Source organism: Macrotis lagotis, chromosome 1, assembly GCF_037893015.1.
Source record: "Macrotis lagotis isolate mMagLag1 chromosome 1, bilby.v1.9.chrom.fasta, whole genome shotgun sequence".
Lineage (NCBI taxonomy): Eukaryota > Metazoa > Chordata > Mammalia > Peramelemorphia > Peramelidae > Macrotis > Macrotis lagotis.
In genome coordinates this window covers 858156528-858180474 of record NC_133658.1, presented here as the reverse complement: position 1 = coordinate 858180474, position 23947 = coordinate 858156528, and the positions used below count along the sequence as shown (strand labels likewise).

The 23947-nt window shown below is 39.9% G+C and overlaps 1 long non-coding RNA gene across 1 annotated transcript; it reads right to left on the bottom strand.

Moving 5' to 3' along the window:
- Positions 1-430: 430 nt before the first annotated feature.
- LOC141490946 (uncharacterized) lies at positions 431-23895 on the bottom strand. The gene is made up of 3 exons (XR_012469402.1): positions 23761-23895; positions 9806-9871; positions 431-865 (listed from the first exon to the last, which is right to left on the bottom strand). It is a non-coding gene; the product is annotated as an uncharacterized LOC141490946 (long non-coding RNA).
- Positions 23896-23947: the final 52 nt, after the last annotated feature.

Below are 23947 nucleotides of genomic sequence, written 5' to 3'. Positions count from 1 at the left end.
CAGAAAGGGAATGGAATTTTGCTGACTTGGACCTCTCCCCAAAATGACAGCTTTTGGAGGAATTCACCCATGGGAGACAGGGGTCAGCATAGAGAAGGGATGTTCCACCATCACAAGGATGGAGGGTGTTCCATTGTAAGAAGTCCCCAGCTATTTTCTAGGATGAGACTGAGGCTGAGGTAGCTATCATAGATCTAGAGGACCTCCTAGGGCATCTGGTTCCAACCTTCCAATTTCAAAATTGAGGACTGAGCGCTAAAAATATTAAGTAATTTGCCCAGAGTCATACAGATAGTAAGAACCAGAGGTGAGATCTGAAACTGGTCCTCAGATCCCTGAGTCTGTTCTTCCCAGTATGTATAATGCATCAGGACAAGAAGATTAGAAGTAAGTATGGAAATTGGTATTTTTATTGACCAATTATGCTTGGACAAACTGTACAAACCTCAATAATTCATGATTCAATCTCCTACTAGGTAAAATTCCTCAAAAATCTTTAGCAAAACAATTTTAAAAGGATAACAGACACAGATGATACATGTAGCCTCACACTTCAGAAGTTTGTTAAAGAAAGGAAGGGTGTGTGCACTGAAGTTTTGCTAAGACCCAACCAACATTGTCAATTGTTTTTGACTGGAGTTTTGTTGTCTTCATGTAAAGAGGATCGTGGGTTGCATTAAGACACTCATAGTTTCCAGGAATAGGGAGGTGGCAGAATCTCTAGACTCCTCCTCGGGGCCATTGTATTCAGTTCCAGACACTAGAGTCTAGGAAGGACATTGTTAAGCTGGAGCCTGTCCAGAGGTGGATAATCAAGATGGCAATGGATCTTGAGTCCATAGTACATGAAGACTGGTTGAAGAAGCTGGAAAAAAAAAACAAAAGAAGATTAGGTGAGGACAAGATAGCTATCATCAAGCTTTTGAAGGACTGTCAAATAGAAAAGGGAGTAGACTAACTCTGTCTGACCCTAAAGGGCAAAACCAGGTGTAATAAGGAGAAGGAGAATAGGTCAAGAGGCAAATTAAGGCTTGATTCTAAAAGGGGAAAAACCCCAAAACTTCCAACCAGAGAAGTCTAAAAGTACAATATGCTATCCTGGAAGATAATGGTTTCTCTTTTATTGGAGAGTCTTCAAACAAAGTATGAGTAGCCACTTATTTATTGCAACAGAGATTCCATAATATTCATTAATCACAATTTCTTAAGCCACTTACTAGTAACTGGACACACAGATTGTTTCCAATTTTTACTATTACAAACAGTACTACTTATGAATATTTGGGGGGCAGACAGGCTTTTGCTTGGTATCAATAATGTCCTTAGTAATACAAACCCAAAAGTCTGTAGGATTGCTGGGTCAAAGGGTATGAACAATTTTTATGACTTTTCTTGCAAAGTTCCAAATTATTTTCCAAAACATTAAATGAATTCAAACTTCCACCAGCATAGGAATGGTGTTCCTGTTTCCCTATAGAACTGCCAGCATTTAATTTTTCATTTTTGCCAATTTGATAAGAGTGAGTGATCTTGAGTTGTTTAGATCTGCATTATTCCTGCTGAATGATTTTGAAAAATTTTCTAGGAGGTTGTTATCTTGCTTTGTTTCTTCTCTTTTTTAATTGCTATTACTGGAAAATGTTTTCATTTCCTTTCATCTTCCCTGACAAACCTGTAGTTTAATATTTCTTTTGAAAATTGTGTATACCCTTTGATCAGTGTCTGTTAGGAAAGCACCTAGATGTTTTAAATAGTTCTGCCTACATTTCCCTAGGCTAGGTCACAGGAGTCCAATTCTTTTGTGATTAAATGAGAATTCTTCTGTGGCAAAGATCAGATCTTCTGAGTCACAACTTTTTGAAGGCTGATTTGAGTTCCTTAGAGTTATTGGGTTCACACACACCCCCCTAACCCTAATTCTGAAAGGAGGCAATTAATGGAGTAATGGATAAAGGGCTGGGTCTGGAGTCAGGGACACCTGAGTTTAGATCTCACTGCAAATGCTGATTAGCTGGGAGATCCTGAGCAAGTCACTTAATTTCTGTTTCCTCAACTGTAAAGTACTTATCCAGTAGCTGAGACATAGCAAACACTCTATAAATCCTTCTCCTCATCGTGGACTGTGATTCCCACCATACTGGTCACTAATGACCTTTGGCTGTTCCACTCCCATTCCTACCTAATAACTGGCTACCTAACTTTATCCTCAGGTCAGGTGAAAAACAAGAAGTTGTTTTTTAAACCAAGAAAATATTATTGTAGCCTCAAAATGTATAATAATTCAATCCCAAATGTAGATCACCTTCAAAAGTTGAAAATAAATTCTTTCCTTCTAGCATCTCTCACCTCTTCCCCCACTATTCATTCAATTGGCTTCAACAACACAAATATTTATTAAGTATAGACTATGTGTATTTGTGTAAAGAATTTTCTGCTTAGAACTGGGGGTGGGGGAAGGGGGAATGATGCAAAGCTTAGATTAGACAGTTCCTGACTTTAAGAAGCTTAGTGTTGTGTCTATCAGATGCCAAAACATAGTCAAATTAGTCACATGACTTCTCAACGTTCCTGGCAAGTCTCAAACTCTAAGTTGGGGAAAACTGTCAATAAGCATCAATGAAGGGAATTTCCATGTAATCTTTTCCCAACCCCAATTCTTGCCCCCCATTACATTACAAAGATGAAGGCCAAGGGGCCAGGTAGACATTGTGAAATCTCAGAAAAAAATGAGGCTCAAAAACAAAATTTGAATAAAAGCTTAGGAGGAAAAAGAAAAAAAAAAAGAAAAGATCAGGAAGGCAATAGAACAGCATTTATTAAGCTTCTACTATGTGCCCAAATAATGTCTCATTTGATCTTCACAATCTTTGGAGGTAGGGGTTTTCATGATCCCCATTTTATAGTTGAGGAAACTGAAGTGAGTGAAAGTTGAGTGATTTGTCCAGGGTCACATAACTAAATATCTGAAGTCAAATTTGAACTGAAATCTTCCTGATTTATCCCCTATGTCACCTAGGACATGTTTGACTGATGTTCCTAGGAATACAGTGCTGTCTGTATATTGGACAGCATTATTTTTATAAACAGCATCATATTCCTGGGAACATGAGTCAACCAAAATCTGTCCCACCCAGGCATCAATATAGGTTCCCTCTCCATCTGCCTGATTTCATTTTCTACTTCTCCAGAACAAAATGCTCTTCTCTGGTCACCTCTCCTCTAATATCACCTTTCTCTTTATAGATTGTAAATTCCTTGAGGATAGAGATTTGCTTTTTTTTTTCAATCTTTGTATCATTTGTGAAGTATCTGGCACACAAGTAATCACCCAGTCTTCATGGGAAGGCCTCCAGTGAGGAGGGATGTCACCAGTTACCATGACAGATACATTAAATAATATTTGTTCATTCATTCCATTCCCACCATGAAACTCCCTTTCTAGGAGCCCAAGGATTTAAATCCTGCTCAGATTAGCTCAAGAGAAAACAGCAGAAATTTAGGTTTAGGAAAGTTAGGGCAAGTGGGGATGCCCAGAAACCTCCTGCTAGTATTTCTGGTACTTTTGCTAAAAAGACTTTTAAAAAATGTTTTTGTATCCCAGATTAAAAGCCCCTGACTAGATATTAGTTGTGTGGATAAGACATAAGGCTAAAATGGCCTTAGTACTCTGAGAAAGGCTACCATTTCCTAAGTAGCTGTTCCATTTGTCTTGGGTTCCCAGATTTTAGTTTATCCATTCTGGAAGAGATTCTAGCAATCAATGTTAGCACATGAAAAGGTGGGGCTCCCAATGGCTAGGGATGGAGTTCAAGTCATAGCTTTCACCTATAGGGCTGGGGGGCAGGGGTGGGGTGGTTGGGGTGGGAGGTTGTATTTGTGTGGGCATATGCTCTCCCTAGACAGGTACAAATGTAGTCCAGCCCCACTCTGCCCAGGGAGCAACAGGACACACCCAAAGTCCTTACCCCCAACCTCTTCAAGTTCTTAAACCATAACAGTGACCTAAGCAACACCTTCCTCCACTTCTCAATCCCCATTGTGTGTGAAGAGGGAAAATTATTCCATATAGAAGAGAAACAAAATAGAGGGTAGGCCCAACAATGATCTTACCTAAGTCATTGGCATTGGGATTATAACAATGGGAAAATTTCTTCATCTTTGCTCCTTTTATCTCCAAATAATTTATTCTCCAATTCTGACCCAGGGTCAGTGAGATAGAACAATCAAGAAAGTCATAGGGAAGGTGTTCTGGTATTGGGGTGAAAAGAGACTTGGACATAGAGCAGGCAACCTGTATTCATATCCATGTTCCCCTGCTTGTGCCCTAGAAGACTATCAGCAAATTACTTCACTTTTCTTGACCTCATTTTCCTGGTCTGTTTGGACTAGGGTGTTTGGACTAAAATCAAGGATTATTATTGTGGAAGTGAGAGGAAGGAAGGACTAGAATGGAACTAGAAATCTAGAAGGAAAAAAAAACCCTAGATTCTAAGGGGATGTCTTTGATTGGGAATGATCACATTGTGATATATGATTACAATGCAATAGTTTTGTATTGTAAGAAATGACAAAAGAAACAATATCAGAGAATCCTGGGTAGTATGAATTGATGCAGACTGAATGTGATTAGAACCAGAAGAATACAAGAGCAACAACATTGTAAAAACAAACGACTAAGTAAAAATCATGAAAACACTAATCTGAGGAGCAGCTAGGTGATAAAGTGAATAGAGCACCAGCCCTGCAGTCAGGAGGACCTGAATTCAAATCCAGCCTCAGATACCTAAACTTACTCAGCTGTGTGGCCTTAGGTAAGTCACTTAAGCCCACTTAAATCTTGCAAAAAAAGAAAGAAAACACTAATATGTCCAATGACCAAACTGAAGTTTGCTCTCCACTTCCTGATGGAGAAGGGATGATTGGAAGGTACAAAATGAAACATCCATTTTTTAACAGGACCCCTACATAGATTTTTCTTTCTTTCTTTCTTTTTTTGACTTGACTGCTTAGTTCAGGAGTCTTTTTTCCCCTTAATCTCAATTTTTTTAATTGAGGTAGGGAATTGAGAAGAACAGAGGAAATTAGAAATAGTAATGCCAAAAATAAGACAGTAATGGAAACATTTTTATAAATTCACAGAAGAGAACTAAGGAAGTTCAAAAGGAAGCACAGACAATTGGTATAGTTTTGAAAGTATATGTGCATGTGCACACATACCCATTCTAAAATATGAGTTGTGAAATGGAGAGTCATAATTTCATATGCAATCCATGTTCTGCTACATATGTGGAAGTGGTTTTTTTAATGTTTAAGTTCAGAGTGAAAAAAGGAATTTTAGTTTTAAAAGATTTTAAACACTTTGAAGGAATTTGGGACATATTTTTTTCCACACCCCTGCTCATTCTCTGTGTCTGTGTCCAGGCCAAAAGGAACATGCCAGTCCAATCGTATTGATGATTATCTTATGCTTTGAAAGTCAGAGGAAATGAAATAAGGAACTAGTACTTTGGAGCTCATTCTAACCAGACAAAAGAAACCGATTTCTGAAAAAGAAATAACATGAACATGCCCACTCTTTGAGTAGTCATATATAAGAAGAAGCATCTTGAGTTCAGAGATTCTTCAAGGAAACTGGAGTCTCAAGAAACTAGAGTATTCAAGGAAAGTCTCAAAGAAGAAATTCTAACAACACAAGCAGATGGGATCCCAATGAGTTAAAAAAAAAAAGAGGAACTATCTAGAATAGAGATAAAGATAGATATGTTAGACATGCAGGGGAACTGAGTTCCAACTCTCATTCTTTTTTTTTTTTTAGGTTTTTTGCAAGGCAAATGGGGTTAAGTGGCTTGCCCAAGGCCACACAGCTAGGTAATTATTAAGTGTCTGAGACTGCATTTGAACCCAGGTACTCCTGACTCCAAGGCCGGTGCTTTATCCACTATGCCACCTAGCTGCCCCCTAACTCTCATTTTTAAAGAACTATGTGATAGAGGATCAAGGGTTTGTAATGGAGGGTGGATTAAAAAATAGCAACACAAAACTGAAGAATAAGAATAATTTCAAGAGTTGGGCATGGTGAATCATATCTGTAATTTTTTTTTTTTGTTTTTTTGCAAGGAAATAGGGTTAAGTGACTTGCCCAAGGACAAACAGCTAGGTAATTATTTAATGTCTGAGGCTAAATTTGAACTCAGGTTCTCCTGACTCCGGGACTGGTGCTCTATCCACTGTGCCACCTAGCCATCTGTAATTCCTGCTACTGGAGTGGCCGAATCTGATTTTACTTGAGCTCTGGAGTTTTGTCTCAGCTTCAATGGTTTAAGCCAATAGATTATTTGAACTAAGTCTTGCATCATTATGATGAGCCCCCAAGAGCATGGAGTAGAGTGTTACTTAAGGAGGGGCAGATAGAACTAAGTTGAAAATGGAACAGAACAAGACTCCTATCACAGTAAGTACTGTATTTCCTCAAAAGACCAGGTCTTATATTAATTTTTTTCTCCAAAAGACAAATTAGGTTTTATTTTCAGGAGATGTCTTAATTTTTTCATGTACATCTGTCTACATTTATTAATTTATTCATGTGCAATAATCTAGATTTATTCATGTACAAAAATTTACATTTATTCAAATATAGACATGTCATCTTCTGGAATATTGTCATAACTCTTTAAACTCTGAATTCTGGCCTGAATTTCTTTCTGCTCCATTCCCCATAGAACCATTGGCTCCAATCTCTTATGTTCAGCAATAGAACTCTCCTTAAATGAGCACTTCTTATCCATGTAACCTACTTGTAGTACTGTTGGCAACACAGCTGTCAGTGATTTTATCCCATGAATTCTTTATCTAAGTCAGGACCCTTTATAGGTTTCCTTCGTGGTGGTGGTGGGGTGGTAGAGCTTATATTACAAGCATCCTGAAAAATCCTGTTAGGTTTTATTTTCAGGGAAATACCATAGAAGAATAAGGTCTGTGAGAGGTTGCTGCATTTTCAGCCTTAGCAAGATAGAGATAGGGATGATGATGATGATGATGATGATGATGATGATGATGATGATGATGATGATGATGATGATATCATCAAGCATTCTAAAGCTCCAAAGGAAACAAATCTGGAGAAGAATTTGAAAACCACAAAATAGCTTCATTTTTTTAGTTTTTGAGAGGGCAAAAAGATCAGGCTGCTGCTTTTTATTCAACAACATAGGTGACAGTGATATTCAATAATATAGGTGATGGAGAAAAAGCAAAATTATTAAATTCTCCTTTTCCTCCTGTCTTCTTTTTTTTTTTTTTTTAGTTTTTGCAAGGCAGTGGGGTTAAGTGGCTTGCCCAAGGCCACACAGCTAGGTAATTATTAAGTGTCTGAGACCGGATTTGAACTCAGGTACTCCTGACTCCAGGGCGGGTGCTCTATCCACTGCACCACCTAGCCACCCATCCTCCTGTCTTCTTGACCAGTGGCACATAGAATAGAAAATGATTCCCAGAGAGTTGAAATCCAAGACAAGTGAGGTAAGAAAGCATTTACTGAGGCTCTATGAATTCAAGTATCCAAGCCCAGTTGAACTATGTCTCTATAGTATGAAAAGAACAAACAATTGTAATTGCCAAGCCATCAGTAGTGATATTTGAAAAATAATGGAAAATGGAAGAGTAGATGTAAGACTGGAAACAGTCAAATGTAAACTTGATTTTCAGATAAACGTTTTTAAAGGAGAAAGAGCTGATTCTGCGAACTACTGGGCTAGTGAGCATGACCAATTTCTGAAACACTTCTGGAACATATGATTAAATGCATGGTTTGAAAGAATTCAGAAAAGGAAGAAGTGATCATTAAGGGAAGTTAGCATGACTTCACCTAGAATAAGTCATGCCAGGCTAGGCTCATTTCCTTTTTGGCAGGCTGACTATATTGCAATTTAAGGGAATGCTTTAGGCTTACTACACTTAACCTTTGGCAAAGTATTTGACCAAATCTTTCATACTATTTGCAGACCAACTAAAGAAAAATAAACTAGATGATAATACAGTTATAGGATTCAGGATTGGTTGAATAACCTAAGCCCAAAGAGGAGACTCATTTGGTGGGTATCAATTGGGTGCAAGGTGTCTAACAGGGCAAAAGAGATCTGTCCTTGGTCCTATACTGTATAGCATTTTTATCAATGATTGGTGTGAAAACACAGCTGGCATGTTCACCAAATCTGTCAATAACATGAAGTCATAAGATCACACCTGAACCTGAGAGGAATAGCTAACATTCTAGGCAGGAGAGTCAGAATTCAAAAAGAGTTGGATAGGCAGGAATGGGGACCCTTTTTTCTACTAAAGGTCATTTGGATATTTAAAACATCATTCACAGGTTATATTTAGTCAAACATTTAATTAATTCACCCCTAAAAAGCTCCTAGTCTGTTTAAATGTTGAATCCTTTATTTGATTGCCTTGGCAATGCCAGATCAATACAGCTCGGAAGATCAGAGGTTCCCTGCCCCTCATTTTGAACAATGAATTATCTTAACTGAAATGAAATTTGACAACGACTATAAATTAATAGAATTCCAAAATCTAAAGCTGAAAATGACCTCGGGGGCACCTATTCCAACTTGTAACTGACCAAGAGTCCTTTCTACAAAATTCCCAAAGATCAATCAATCTGTTTGTTTTAAAACCATCAACTACTAGTAAAACTACTACTAATCCTTTAGTATCGAAGAGGACCACACCAACCAAAGAGATAATTGGAGGCATGAGTTGCACAATTGTATTTTATATAGTGAGGGGTATGCTGTGCAAGGTATCCTTCTCCCTTGCCTTTACCAGAATCATCCCATTCCAGAGCCAGATTTATAGAAAATAGGTCTATTGGAAATGGTCTGGCTATTTCAGGTGTTTCTTGGCCTTAAATGGTTTCATTTCTTCTCATATCATGACACATTGGCAATGTCAGGCAAGCACCAGCATTATTCTGGCTACAGAATTTTCTGTGACCCTAGGTGAGTCACTTAACTGTTTGCCTCAGTTTCCTTATCTGTAAAATGGAGATCTTAGATGGGCATCTATTGCCCAAGTTCCTTTGAGGATAAATTGAAATGATATTTATAAAATATTTTGAAAATCTTAAAATGCTATATAAATACAAGTTATTATGAAAGTTCCCAGACATTTTTCAAGGGATCCTTTGTCTTGTTTTTATAAAGTAGGTTTTTAAAAAATCCATGGTTGGACTTTACTTTCATTCCTACCTTATCCCATCATATTGGTACAATCTAATATCTCAGCCTGTCCAGACCTTTTGAGATCCAAATTTGATCATTGGCTATCCAATTTGATCAATTGGCCAACTAATTTGCAGATCTGATATAAGAGAAGTCCAGTAAAGCTATAAAAATAATGAGCAAATTAATTTTTGTAATAGGTCATTTTCAGTTTTAGATTTTGGAATTCTGTTACTTTATAATCATTATTAATATCTCCAACTGTAGATATTTGCAATATCTACATCAACTGCAATATAATACAGAAATGAAAGCTCTTGTTATTGTCCTTTGCCCAAATTCTCTTTATGCATAAATATTGCAGGAACTGACCCTTGGGTCTAGTAACAGTCCTTTATGCTTTAATTCCTAGGGCTTTGTACAATAATAGTATTCATTATATTTATAATAATAAAAGCTAACATTTTTATAGGGGCAGCTGGATGACTTCAGTGGATAGAATGCCAGGACTGGAGTCAGGAAGACCCGAGTTTAAATCCAGCCTCCAATTCTAGCTGTGTAACTTAGGACAAGTCACTTACCACTAGAGAAGGAAATGGCAAACCATTCAAGTTTCTCTGTCAAGAAAACTTCATGGACAATATGATCTGTCAACAAAGCATAAAGAGTCACTGAATAGCCGCAACATTTCTACATGTCAGACACTGTGCACCTCGTGTGATCTTCATAACAATCCTGGAATGTAAGTGTTATTATTATTATTATTATTATTATTATTATTATTATTATTTACAGATGAGGGAACTAAGGCAAACCACAGTTAAGTGACTTGTCTAGGGTCATTCAGTTATAAATTGTCTGAGGATAGTTTTGAACTCAGGTCTTCCTGACTCCAGATTCCAGTGCTCTAATCACTGCTTATGGTTTCTCCATAACATCCAGGAGGCATCCTTAACCCATTTTAATATAATTTAATTCATTGTTCTTCTATTAAAGAATTTCTATAACAGGTCCAGGAAGCTTATGTGATTTGCCCAAAGTCACCCAGGTAAGTGGTAAGTAAGAATTTAGTTCATCTCAGGGCTGGGGTTTAAAGCAAAGTCCTCTTACTACTGAGCCAGTCTTCTTTCCACTTGTGCTATATGACCTTGAGAAAGGTAGTTTTTAATTCAATATATGGAGGAGGAAAACAAAACTTCCCAGGAATTTAACTATCCCAAAGTAGAATACACTGTTGCAGAAAGTTGTACATTCCTCCTCAAGAAGAGTCCTTCAAGCTGAAACTAGATGGCCACCTGTAGGGCTTGCTATAGAAGAGATTTCTCTTTAGGCCTAGGTGGTAGTATTAGGTAGTTTCTACCATCCTTGCCAGCTCTAGAGTCTGTGATTCTATTGGCCAAGCTGTATAGGCTGAGAAGGATTTGGATTGCAGGAGACAACTCCGGCTCAGGTCCAGAATTCTCAAGATAGCCAAGGGAAGCTACTATCTAGGAGCCCTCTTCCTAAAGGCATCCAGGAGGGATGCAAAATAATAAAGGAAGATGCAGGGAACTGTAAATTCAGCTGAAAGTATTTCATCAAACAGCCCTTGCTTAAGACATTTTCAATTGTTTTGTAATCACTAGTTAAACACTAATTCAGTTGCTCACCGAGAGACATCCCCATCTCCACTCAAATGAATATGAATTCAGATGTTGAAGCCCTGTCCTTTAGTGAGTCAAAGACTCACCACCACTGGAATTCTGAGACTGGAAGACCAGTTTAGGATAGAGATACTAAAGATGGTGAGACTGGTAGAAATTATATAAGTTTTCTATGACCAGCTGGGTCTCTCCTTAGACAAGAGGCTCCCTTGTCCATGTCTTCGGGGACAGGAAACCTTGAAAACATTCATTTCTGACCTATGCAAGGAAGTTCTGTACTGACCAAGGGACATGATGACCTCATCTCTGTAGCCGGCCAACTCTAGGGTTTTTTGGATCACCCTCAGAGACCAGGAGCCTCCCTTTTAAAGGCCTAAATCAGCAATGCTGAAAAGGATACCCTGTACTCTAGGAGAGTGAGGCACATCAATTATAACAGTAACCTTGCCCAGATAAAGAGACCAAGGGCAGATAATATCTCCTGCATACCAGCCTTCTTCTCAGAATTCTGCCCCAAGACTCCCTTAACAACCTGTTTTAGCGACTATGACTTGAAAGTGTTTCTGACCTGAGACCCCACTTCTCTGGCTTGTTGACTGACTCTCCAGGTCTACTATTTCAGGGAAAGACCACCCATGCTTCCCTTCATTCCCTCTTCTCTAGCCACTTCCTCCAGGGTCTCTTCCCCAACTGCCTCATCTTAGCAAGTCTTTTTCTTCCCTATAGCCCCTTTCCCCCTACCAGTCCTGGAACCATGAACCAGGACCAAATCAACTCTATCACTGTTCCTGGATGAATTGGATCAGCACACATCCAGTCTTGAACATAGAATTTGAAATGTGGCCTGACTCAAGGCCCCATTCCAGGCCACCATACCTGTAATTTTCTGGGCTAAATTCAATAATTATCATTTTTTTTTTAGATTTTTCAAGGCAATGGGGTTAAGTGGCTTGCCCAAGGCCACATGGCCAGGTAATTATCAAGTGTTTGAGGTCAGATTTGAACTCAGGTACTCCTGACTCCAAGGCTGGTGTGCTCTATATCCACTGCTCCACCTAGCCGCCCTAAATTCAATAATTATTAAGTATTTTTTTAAGCACCTGCTATGTGTCAGACATTGTGCTAAGCAATGGGCTTACAAATATAAAGAAAAAAGATAATCCCTGCCCTCAAGTAGCTTGCATTCTAATGAGGGTTGATAGATTGATGTTTGTCCTTCATCCAGGAAGACCATGACATCAAAGAGTTGAGATCATGACATGCACATGAATTAGATTTGAGTAGGGGATGTTGTGCTAAGTCACCAGTCTCACTTTCTCCTCTGTAGCCATCTGGGTCCAGTGACCAGATATGTATCAGGATGAATGGAGATGGCCCTAAATGCAGTTGGAGACCTTGGACTTTTAAAGGCTAGATCTTTCCCTAAGTGCCCATTCAGTTAGGTAAGAGAGAGATGAAAAGAGGTCAAAAATGACCACTTTCAAAAAGACCCAAAACAAAAAGAAGTTAAAAAGTTGGGAGGGAGGGGCAGTTAAGTGGCGCAGTGGATAAAGCAACAGCCCTGGAGTCAGGAGTACCTGGGTTCAAATCTGGTCTCAGATATTTAATAATTACCTAGCTGTGTGGCCTTGCGCAAGCCATTTAACGCCATTTTAAAAAAAAAGTTGGGAGGGAAGCAAAGGAGTCCACCAAGATGGAAAAGTTGGAGGAGTCCAAATTGTTCCTCCCTGTCCATTAGTTTATTCTCCTATGTGTTTTCCCCTCTCCTTGAAGGCAAAGTCAATTTTTGCTTTTGTATTTTCATCCCAAGACCTAGGTCTAAGGTTTAGTACCTAGCAAGAATTTAATCAATGCTTTTTTTTTAGGTTTTTGCAAGGCAAATGGGGCCACAGCTAGGTAATTATTAAGTGTCTGAGACCAGATTTGAACCCAGGTACTCCTGACTCCAGGGCCGGGGCTTTATCCACTGCGCCACCTAGCCTCCCCTTAATCAATGCTTTTTAAGAATTTGTTCAAAAATACCCAAAGCCAGGGACTAATTATCATTTTGCCCCTGACTGGGTAAGAAATTGACCCAAATTTCAGATTAAGGGGAATAAACTCTCAGGGCTTTTCTTGACTTTCTGCTGAAGAACCTAGCCAGGTGAAGAACACCTGATTACATAGCTCCTGCCCCTAATCTGCAGTCATAAGGAGAAATGGTATAGCAAGGGAGAAAATACTGCCCTGGAAGTCAGAAGGCCCAGGTTGTCTGTCTGTCTGTCTGTCTGTCTGTCTGTCTGTCTCTCTCTCTCTCTCTCTCTCTCTCTCTCTCTCTCATCTCCCTTCTCTTTTACCCCTCACTGAGGAGAGGAGAACTTGGAACAACAGAAAGAACAAAAGCTTTGAAATCAGAGTTTTAATCAAAGTTTAATCTGTTATCGATTACTTGCATGACCCTGGCTAAAATAATTAATCTCTCTGAGCCGAAATTTCCTCATTTGGGAAATGAAGGAGTTGGATAAGATGACTCAACTCAAATGGTCTTAAAAATGTCTCAAATACAAATCATCATGTTCCTCCTTATAATACTTGCTCATGTATCTGTTACTCTGTCTAATCTATGACAGTCTTTCATGGCTAATTGTATATGTGTCTTAACTTGGGTTGTAAACTTTACATGAGAAAACAGCTACAAAAGCTTCTTTAAACTTTGTATCTTCTTACTCTGCACAGAACAGATTCTTAATAAATGGGATCCGACCACATCTATGACAGTCTTTCATGGCTAATTGTATATGTGTCTTAACTTGGGTTGTAAACTTTACATGAGAAAACAGCTACAAAAGCTTCTTTAAACTTTGTATCTTCTTACTCTGCACAGAACAGATTCTTAATAAATGGGATCCGACCACATCTGGGGTACAGAGTTGAAAAAGTCTGTGTCATGTTGGAAGAAGGACCAAGATATGCTAGAACATTCTTAGAATGTATCTGGAGGAGGAAGAAAAGGAGGAGAAAGAAGAAGAGGAAGAAATATAAGAAAGAAGGAGGAAAAGAAAATACTTCATGATAATAACTGTTTTCAAGTATTGTCACATGGAAGGGGGATCAGATATGTCCTTCTTGGTTACAACAGGACCAAATAAGCAAGCAATAGAAGTTGCAGAAAGGCAAATTGGCAGATTTGACTCAATGTAAGGAAAAAACTTTCTAAAAATTAGAATTACTCAAATGGGGAATAAATAGACTGATATAGTAAGGTCCTCCATCAAAAGTAGGGACTTTGGTGGGGGAGGGAAGCAAGATTGGGGGGAAAATTGTAAAACTCAAAATAAATAAAACCTTTCTAAAACTAAAAAAAAAAGTAGGGACATTTATGCAAAACTAGATAGATGGGTGTTTGTAGGAGAGACCAAAGAAGGGCTGAGCTCCCTGAGGGAAAGGTCTTTTTTTTTCCTCTGTGTATTCTCAGGATTCAAAACAAATTCTGGAATATAATAGGAGCTTAATAAATAATCGTTGATTGATTCTTGTTCAGGTATCAGTTGGATGTTGATTGCCTTCAGGATTCCTTCCAACTCTAAAACCCCATGATTCCAATTGTTGAGATAAATTCCTTAAGTTAAAGGAACTAAATTAATGGATGCCATGGAACATGTTGAGCTCTTGACAGAGTTGCTGAGAGTGAGAATCTCAGCCCTGTCTGGCTTCTGGAGCATTTTGACTCTTTTGCAGAGATCTGGGAGGATGGAGTCATGGGCCAGTCAGACAATTGGGTAAGAAAGACCCTGGAATATGACTAATATAAAAATATAGTAAACATGATTGTACATGTATAACTTAGATTACTTGCAGTTATAGAGAGGGGAGAGAAAAGGAAGGAAAAAAGTGGAACTTAAAAGAATTCAAAAAAATGTTGAAAACTATCTTTGCACATATTTGGAAAAAATAAAATGAAATAACATTCGAGAGACCCTAGGACACTGACTTCATACCTGAGGTTGGTGGAAAAACAGACCTTTGTTTTGGTTCTACAATTGTATTTCTCCCTAGAGCTGAGTTAATGATTCCTTCCGGACTTTGCAAAGCCCTTTCACATTCCTCCTTTCATTCCATCCTGGGAGGGGAAAGGGTGGAGATTATCATCTCCATTTTATAGAAGATAAACTCAAGGCCCAAAACAGGAATGAGTTTTCCCAAAGTAGGTCAGTGGCAGACTTAAGTACAGAACCCAAGTCTCCTGAGGTCCAACATGGTGCTCACTCCACATCATTCCTAAATTCTACAGCAAGTATACCCAGAGCAACAGAGGGCCATAACAGATAGCTTACTAAATTTGGCACCAAGAAGATTCAGCCTCAGGTCTTCTGAAACTAGGTAGCTATGTGACTGTGAGCAAGTCATTTAACCTCTGAGAATAATGATGCCTATTGCAAAAACTTAAATTCCATCCCAAAAACATGTTCTAATCACGAACTTTGGGTTAGGTTCTGAAAAAACAAAATAGTCCCTGCCCTCAAGGGAGGTGATGTCATAAAAGCACATGAATTGGATTTGAGTGAGGGGGGGGCTGTGCTAAGTCACCCTTTCTCTTCCCAGAGTCATCTGAGTCCAGGAGCCAGATATGGATCAGGACAAGATCCTGATGGCCCAGAATGTGAGGCAATCAATGTGACTTGACCAAGGTAACAAAGGTCAAGTGTCTAAGGACAGATTTGAACTGAAGTCTGTCTGATTCCAAGGCTGATGCTCTATTCCCTATAACATCTAGCTGCCCCTAGATTATATTGTAAGGGGGAGTCAAAAAGCATGTTTAGGTCAAGTCAACAAGTTAACAATAAGTTTCTACTATGTGAAAAGCACTTACAAGTATACATGGAGTAATTTCTCCAGGGTGAGAGAATTAGCAACTTGGGGGATCAGGAATGGTCTCATGTACTCATCTGGTCCTCAGTCTGGGAGATAAATGCTATTATTAACTCCATTTTACATATGAGGAAATTGAAGCTAAGAGATGTTAAATGACTTGTCCAGGGTCACACAATTATTAAGTGTCAGAGATGGAATATAAACTTAGGTCTTCCTGGCTCCAAGATACTCTATCCATTGCCCCATCTAGATGCCCAATTTGATTTCTCCCCAGAACTGAGCTCCCCCTCCCTACTATCATCTGGGAAGAATTGTAAAAGACTTCATATAGGATATGGCATATGAACTGAGTTTTGAAGGAAGATAGATTCTAAGAGGATGAGGGAGGGGCATAGTGTATAGAGCACAGGCCCTGGAGTCAGGAGTACCTGGGTTCAAATCCGGTCTCAGACACTTAATAAATTACCTGGCTGTGTGGCCTTGGGCAAGCCACTTAACCCCCGTTTGCCTTGCAAAAAAGCTAAAAAAAAAAAAAAAAAAGAGGATGAGGGGATGAAGGAAAAGCTAGGTTATATATATGAGGAATAGCCAGCTCATTCTCCAGTCAGTTTTCCTAGAAGGGATGAAAGGGAGTGATGTGTAATGAGTCTAGGAAAGAGAAAGTGCATTTCAGTCCAGAAGATCACTTGTCCAAAGACCATTGTTTGTCTTTCATTCTCAAAGAAAGTCATGACATTAGGGAGGTAATGTCATGAAAAGCACGTGCCTTGGATTTAAATGAGGGAGAGCAATGCAAAGTTACCAGCTTCACTTTCACCCCTGGAACCATCTGGGTTCAGTGGTCAGATATGGCTCGGGACAAAACTTTGACCTTTTTAAGCTAAGGTCTTTAATAGGTCTCAATTTGACTGAGGCAATGCCCATTCAGTGATTAAGCCTAGATGTGAAATGAAGCAAAGAATGAACTCTTACCAGTCCAAAAAATGTGTGTGTGTGTGTGTGTGTGTGTGTGTGTGTGTGTGTGTGTGTGTGTGTGTAACAGAAACAATTGCTGTTTACATCCACTCTGAGCCAAATAGGGCCCAAACAATGATCAAGTAGGGCTTGGCCTAGAACCTACTGTTGATCAATCAATAAGAGCCAGAGTAATTTGGGTTTAAGGCATGGTCCTTGAAAGAGAAATCTAGCTGGTAAATCTAAATTCCAGGATATCTTGCCAGGTTTCAGTGATCAAAATTCACATTTCTTTGGGTAGAGCACTCACTTTCTCCTTCAGAGCCATCTGGATGAAGTGGGAGACCAAAGATATAGAGGTGGTAAAGGCAATGTCATGTGAGGAGCAGTGGAGAGTATGTGAAGGTAGACAATGCAAAATAAGCCTGGAAAGGTTATTGTGAATCTCCAAAGTAAATAAAGCATTTTCTCAACCTTAAAAGGCTCTATAATGTCTTACCACAGTCCTCCGGCTGACCTGTGATCTCACTGTTCTCTATATCCTCCCATTAGTTCCCCCCAGAGGATCCACTCAATGTGCAGAGTGACATTTTCTAACATGTGCATGTCCTGTATTTTAAATAGAAAAGAAGAGGATAGAAAAGAAAGTCAAAAGTAAATGAGAGGGAGGGAAAAGGAAGAGGGGGAGAAAACAAAGCCAGAGGTCTTTTTTTGCTAGTCCTCATGTGAAGAGCCTCCCCCTTCCTCTCACCTTAGCTCTATGACCTTGCACATTTTTTCCATAAGGGCAAAATGGAATATTTTCTGTCTTTAAAATGGTGACACTTGCCCTGTCTCCCTCCCCAGGATGTCGAAAAGATCAGTAAAGGAGGTGGGGCAAACAGAACCTGTTTATGCCCACCTTGATTTCTATGCCTGCCCCAGGTACAGGGTCTTGCAGAAAATAGGTGATTATTCAATGCATTAGCATAGTGTCTCACAGACAGTAGACTATTAAAAAAATTTGTCAACTTGAATTAGATTACAGTAAGAGGTTGAGAGGGCCCAAATACAGGCTGGGGAAGAGAGAGAGAGAGAGAGAGAGAGAGAGAGAGAGAGAGAGAGAGAGAGAAAAGACAGCTATGGCTGGGTGCCAGCCATGCCCTCTTTCTGGCATAGTACCAGGCTCTACCTGCCTATCACATGAACAAGCAGGTGGCAGGGCCAGGTGACTCCTTTCCCCTTCTTAGTCTGACTCAGTCCTTCCTGGGGGAAAGAGAGTGAGAGCTTCTGGGAGCCTAATAGGACCTAGAGGCTTAACGAGACCCACAAGTTCTGTGTCTAGCCTACTGGATTTCCAAGTGAATCCATTAGTCAACTAGGGAGTTGCTGATTTACATAAATAATTCTCTTGTATTAGACTACTCACTTGACTTTATGAATAAATCACTTTCCCTCCCTGAGCCTTTGTTTTTCCAAATGCAAAATAGAGATTTTAACATCTATCTATGTATATATGTGTACATTCACATACATTTATCCTTTGACCTCTCTGGACTAAAGTTTCCTCATCTACAAAATGATGAACTTAGATGATCTAAGATGACCCTTTTCAGCTCTAATGTCTATCCTTCTATGAGATAAGTCATGAATTCCTTCTTCACAAGATTTATCTTTTCTTCCTAAAAGGAGCAGAAGAAATATGTTTCAGAAAGGGACACAGGCAATCAGTAAGGAAAGTGTTTCAGGGAATAGTTTTTTTGGCAGCAAAGAAAAGAGAGCTTCTCTCCAGATAACACCCTCCAAAGCCTCCTCACTACTGCTAATATGCCATTTCATCATATTTTTAAAAAAATATTTTTATCATATTAAAATGATTCTTGGATGCCTATGATTCACAAAGGTTTTCATATAGATGAAGCAGAAACCTGGATTTGGAGTCAGGAAGACATAAGTTCAAATCTGACTTCAGACACTTACTAGTTGTTAGACCCTGGGCAAGTCATTTAACTTCAGTCTGCTTCACTTTCATCATCTGTGTTCTCTTTTTTCTCTTCCTCTTCTTCCTTCCTTCTTCCATCATCACATGGGGTCCCTCCATCCACATGAGGAATCATATCCTTACATGTGGATGCTCTGTCCAAAGGAACATAATTTTTCTTGTTTTTTCAAAAAGTTTTCATTTATGATTCATTGAAATATAGATCTGAAAAAAACAGGGTTTGAAAAAAAGCCCACTGTGATTCAAATGGAGCTACTAGATTAAGTCTTTAAATCCAAAGCACTCTGGATTTCATAAAATGAACAATGACAGGGCACAGCCCAAGGTTCTATTGCCCAATTGTTGGGATTTTGATCACTAAGAATGAAGATAAAAAGCAATTATTAACTGTCCTGGTCCAAAACTCTGAGGCTTTTCCCCTCCCATATTGATTCTTTTTTGTTATAGCAAACTAAGTCATCTTCTGTCTCAATTCTTACCTGACTCTGGATCATTGAATGGTGATTGCCTCAAACAAACAGATCTGAGAAAGACCTTATTTTAAAAGGTCTGCATATCCTGGGCCAATGCCAGTAGTCTTGACTTTTATCCTTCCACTAGACTCTGTGACTGGAGGAGAGAGTGAGGCCGAAGACTTATTCAGTTCTGTCTCACTTAAATCCAGTTCATGAGGGAATCAAGACACCACCCGTGTGATATCATTGATCTTTTTCAAGAAGAAGGGTGAACACAAACAAATTTTGGCTCCTTTTCCCAGGGGCCAGTTTTTCATTCTTCCTGTTAGAAATAGAGAGAAATAAAGAAGAAGGCTGAGAAGGAATGGAATTTGGCCCATTTATTTAGTTAAAGATGTCAACTGCCCGTTTCCTCAGAGCAGGAGACATCAAAGACTCATAGGCTAATGCCACTCTAAGGCAAATTGTTGATTGTGTTCAATCTTCTTCTTTTACAGATGGAAAAGCAGAGGACTGGAGAAGAAGGGACTTGCTCAAGGTCACATGAAAGATCATGGAGGTCTGAGCCTTTTAGACTAGGGCTCTTTGTCTTGCTGCCTCAAGAAAAAGAGGGCATGGAAGTACCTAACCTCTAGAACAGGTGGGAGAGTGGCCAGGAAAAGGTTATGAAAGAGAGTGAAGGTCATGGATGTCAAACTCCAAGGTTCTGTTAATCCCAGAGGTCATTCATCTGGAGAAATTCCCCTTGCAGAATAGTTCTAGAAACACCCATTTTTTTAGTTCTTCTGACATCTGGCTCCAGCCTACCTTTCTAGGCTCATCACATGTTATTTTCCTTCACACATTACTAGCATTTTAGCTAAACTGACCTATTTGCTTCTGCCTGAAACTTCTCATTTCCTGCTGAGCTGGAATTTGGATTTCTTTGGCTTCTCTAGCATGTCCCCATTCCCCCATAATCTCATCATTGGGAAATAGAATAACCTTGCAAGATCCAATCAGCCTTTGTATTAACACCTCACCGGTACCCTCTGCCCCTCTGAATTTAGGGTGGAGTCATAAGCTCTCCTTGCTCATTATCCTGTACTTACTTGCCTGCTTACATGGAGTTATTCCTATGACCCACGGGCAGCTTTAGGGAAACTGAAGCCTTTGGGTTCCAGGAGGAATATGATTGAAAAATTGAGTAAAATAGATCATTGTCAGATAGGTTAGGGTAGTTTTTAACCCTACATCTACTGTTGCAGATTTGTCACCTAGTATGAGAACCGTAGTTCCATATATTGGATATATACCCTCCTGACGAAGATTTGCCCCCTAGCATGTGGGGTGTATCTGCTTGGATGAGGATCCAAAGGGATACAGCTACCAGTTTTGGAACTTTGAATGTCAATAAGTCAAAACCTCTAAACCTGACTATTGTACAAATGTTCAAGGTCTCTCATTGTATCCAGGCAAATACCAGTCATCCTGTTCCTACTACATCAGGCCACTGGGTTTTTAGATGGTTCTGGAAGAGATAAGTGAGAATGGGGTCTTTGCACAATAACTCCTCACTTTAGTCCAAATTACATGCAAATCATGACATCATATAATCGATGTCACGGTCCTCTTCCAAAACAAAGGACAACAGACAACAGTCATCATTTTTCTCTACAAACCTATCCTTCTCAACCTAGATCGAATATAAGCTCTGTTAGGCCAGGGACTGGTTTTTCTTTTCCCAGAAAGAAGGTAAAAAGCTCCTTAATTATAGAAGATATTAGAATCTTTACTGTGGAAGCAATGGGCTAGTTAATCTTTATTTATTTTAGTTTTTTTTTTTTTGCAAGGCAAATGGGGTTAAGTGGCTTGCCCAAGGCCACACAGCTAGGTAATTATTAAGTGTCTTGAGACCAAATTTGAACCCAGGTCCTCCTGACTCCAGGGCCGGTGCTCTATCCAGTTCGCCACCCAGGCCCCCCCCCCCCCCCCCCCGGGCTAGTTAATCTTGTAAAGCTGGGTAATCAATTGAAATCAATAAAAATATCTATTAGACTGCAAACTCCCTGAGGAGCCCTCCCTGCTCCTGCTTCTGGACTCCAAAACCAGATCTCACTGGCTCATCCTGTTAACTCCCCTAAATTTCTAGGTCTTCCTCACCCTAGATCATCCTACCATCCCTGAAGCCTTCTTAACCTGGAACATCCGCCAGTAGGACCCATCCTTTCTTTCCAATGATAAATTCTTCTTTTACTCTACATTTTTGTGGAGTGACCTAGGTTGCCTTTCATTTTCCTCCTGGCCCTATTCCTGGTTCAGGGACTTTGAAATCATGCTTCTTTCCCAAGTACCTTCATTCTCTGCCATATTTATGTCTTTTCCAACTTTTTTTTTTGAGTGCTCCTCAATTCAAATAAAAGTTCCCTGAAGACAAGGGCTATTTTTTTTGCTTCTATTTGTATCACTAACACTTGCATAGTGCCTTGTACTAGCATATAACCTCAATAAATGCTTTGTATAATTTTAATAAATATTTATTTCCTTCCTTGAGGTTAAGATCAGTCTTTTATCTTTATTAATTCAGCATGTAACTTTGGGAAAAATTATTTCCTTCCTCTGAGTTTGTTTCTTCTTCTGTAGAAAAAGGGGACTTGATAAGACGGTCTCTAAGATCTCCACTTCTGAAATCTTTTTTAAGGTTTTCCTTAAGCACAAGCGTTATATATTCTAAGCTTCCTTCCAGTTCTGATATTTTGTGTTCTAAAATCCTGAGTTCTGTAATTCATTAGGAAAGTCCCTTTCCAAGTATAACATTTAATGATTTCAAGTACTTCCGCCCCAAATAGCTTCTGTACAATTATCCCAGCACAGAACTGTATATAGGCTTGATATTGGATGGGGAATTAATGAAAGAGGAGGGTAAAACTGATGGTAGATAAGCTTGAAATAGTGGGACAAAAGGGGTAGTAATTAGACAAATCCAAACAAACATCTTTGTCCCCTTCAGACTATAAGGTCTTTATCAACTATTTATTATCCTTTATAAACCCATCTAATATCTTGTTTACTTGAAGCCTGGGAGGATTGGTGTTGGAAAACACCCCTAAATCCCCAACAGCTTGGCTCTCCCCCCAGTCTCTGAGGGACCTCTCCGGAACAGATCCCAGCCAAGTCCAGGTTATCAGAGGAATATTAACAGAGGGACACCATCAGATCTGAAACTAGCAGAAATCCCTCACCCCAGGGGAAAGAGAGAAAGAAGAGAGAATAGAGGGAAAGGAGATAGGGAAAAGGAGAGGGGGAAAAGAGTAGAAAAGGAAAGAAAGAAGAGAAAAGATCATGAAAAGGGGGAAAAGGAAATGGAGAGAAGCTCGTGAAGAGAAGGAAGAGGAAAAGAGAAAAAGGAAAAGTGGGAAAGCAGAGGGAAACGGACTTTCCTTTAAAAATCAAATAGGCTGCTTAGACTGACTTACTCACCAGACTCATCAAGAGTCCCACCCGGCCCCTCCCTCCCTGCTCCGGGGAGTAAATCGACTCTATTTCCACCACACACACACACACACACACACACACACACACACACACACACACACACACACACATTTCCCTCTTCCCTCCCCATTCCCCCATTACCCACGTGTGCTCACACACGCACCAACATAGCATGGGCCTTTCCTCTGCCTGCCTGCCACCAAGCTCTGCTTCCACCAGCCCCAAAGGTTTCCTTTCTTTTGTTGGTCTTTTGAAACTCTGGGAATAGATGCGGGTTCAAGCCAGGAATAAACTCAGCTCTTCCAAGACAAAGCGACCAGTGTGAGTCCAGTTAGGAGGAATGTTAGAAACTTTTTGCCTCTTAGCCTGCTTTTTCCTTGGGATCTCTAAAAGCTGCCTGACCCTCCTCAATAAATCCCTCCCACCATCCCCCAACTCACAGAGGCAGCATAGTGTTCCTTGTTAGGATTTGCAGGGAAGGAGAGAAGGCTGACCTAGAATATTCTGTAAGAAGGCAGGGTAAAAGATTGAGGTCCGGAATAAGTATTCTCCCCCTGAGCGTGTTTCCTATTTCTTTAAAATAGGGAGACCCACTTCCTGCTCTGCTAACCTTACAAATACATTTGAATGTGATGGATGGAGGGACTTCCTGAATTACTTGGCAAATGCTTTTTTTTTAGTTTTTTGACATTTTATTTGTTTCCCAATTATATACAGTAGTAATATGTACCCATCATTTTTTTTTTGCAAGGCTCTGAATTCTACAATCCCCCCCCACACACACACACAGAAGGCTGCCTGATAGTCTCTACATCGTTTCCTTTGGCAAATGAGTTAAATTGATGTGTGTGTGTGTGTGTGTGTGCATACATGTATAGCACGATCAATATAAGTAAGCTTCTTGGGGGCAGAGACTGTTTCATTTTTACCTTCGTCCTCCCAGCCTGGAACAGACTGGGCATTGGATTTGAGTGGGAAAAGAACTATATCATAAAGCTGTAGTAAAAAAAGGAAGGCATTATTTCAAGGGCGGGCTACTTCTCATTGAATCTTCAGTTTCCTGAGTTGTCCAATGGAGAGTAGATGATGGCAGGATGATGGATCTGGGGCTAGAAGGATGTCAGAAATTCCTCATTTTACAACGAAGGAAACTGAGACCCCAAGTTTCAGTGACTTACCCAGGGTCACACGGGGAGTAAGCATCAGAAGTGGGGTCTGAATCCGGGTCCTCGGAACCACTGCTTTTCCCCGAAGTCCTCGGGTGCCCCACAGCCCCCCGGCCCCACTGTGCCCCTCCTGGTTTCCCGGCCCTTGGGCGGGGATGGCTCGGAGATGCTCCCCATGGAAGAAGCCGCTTCCCCGGGG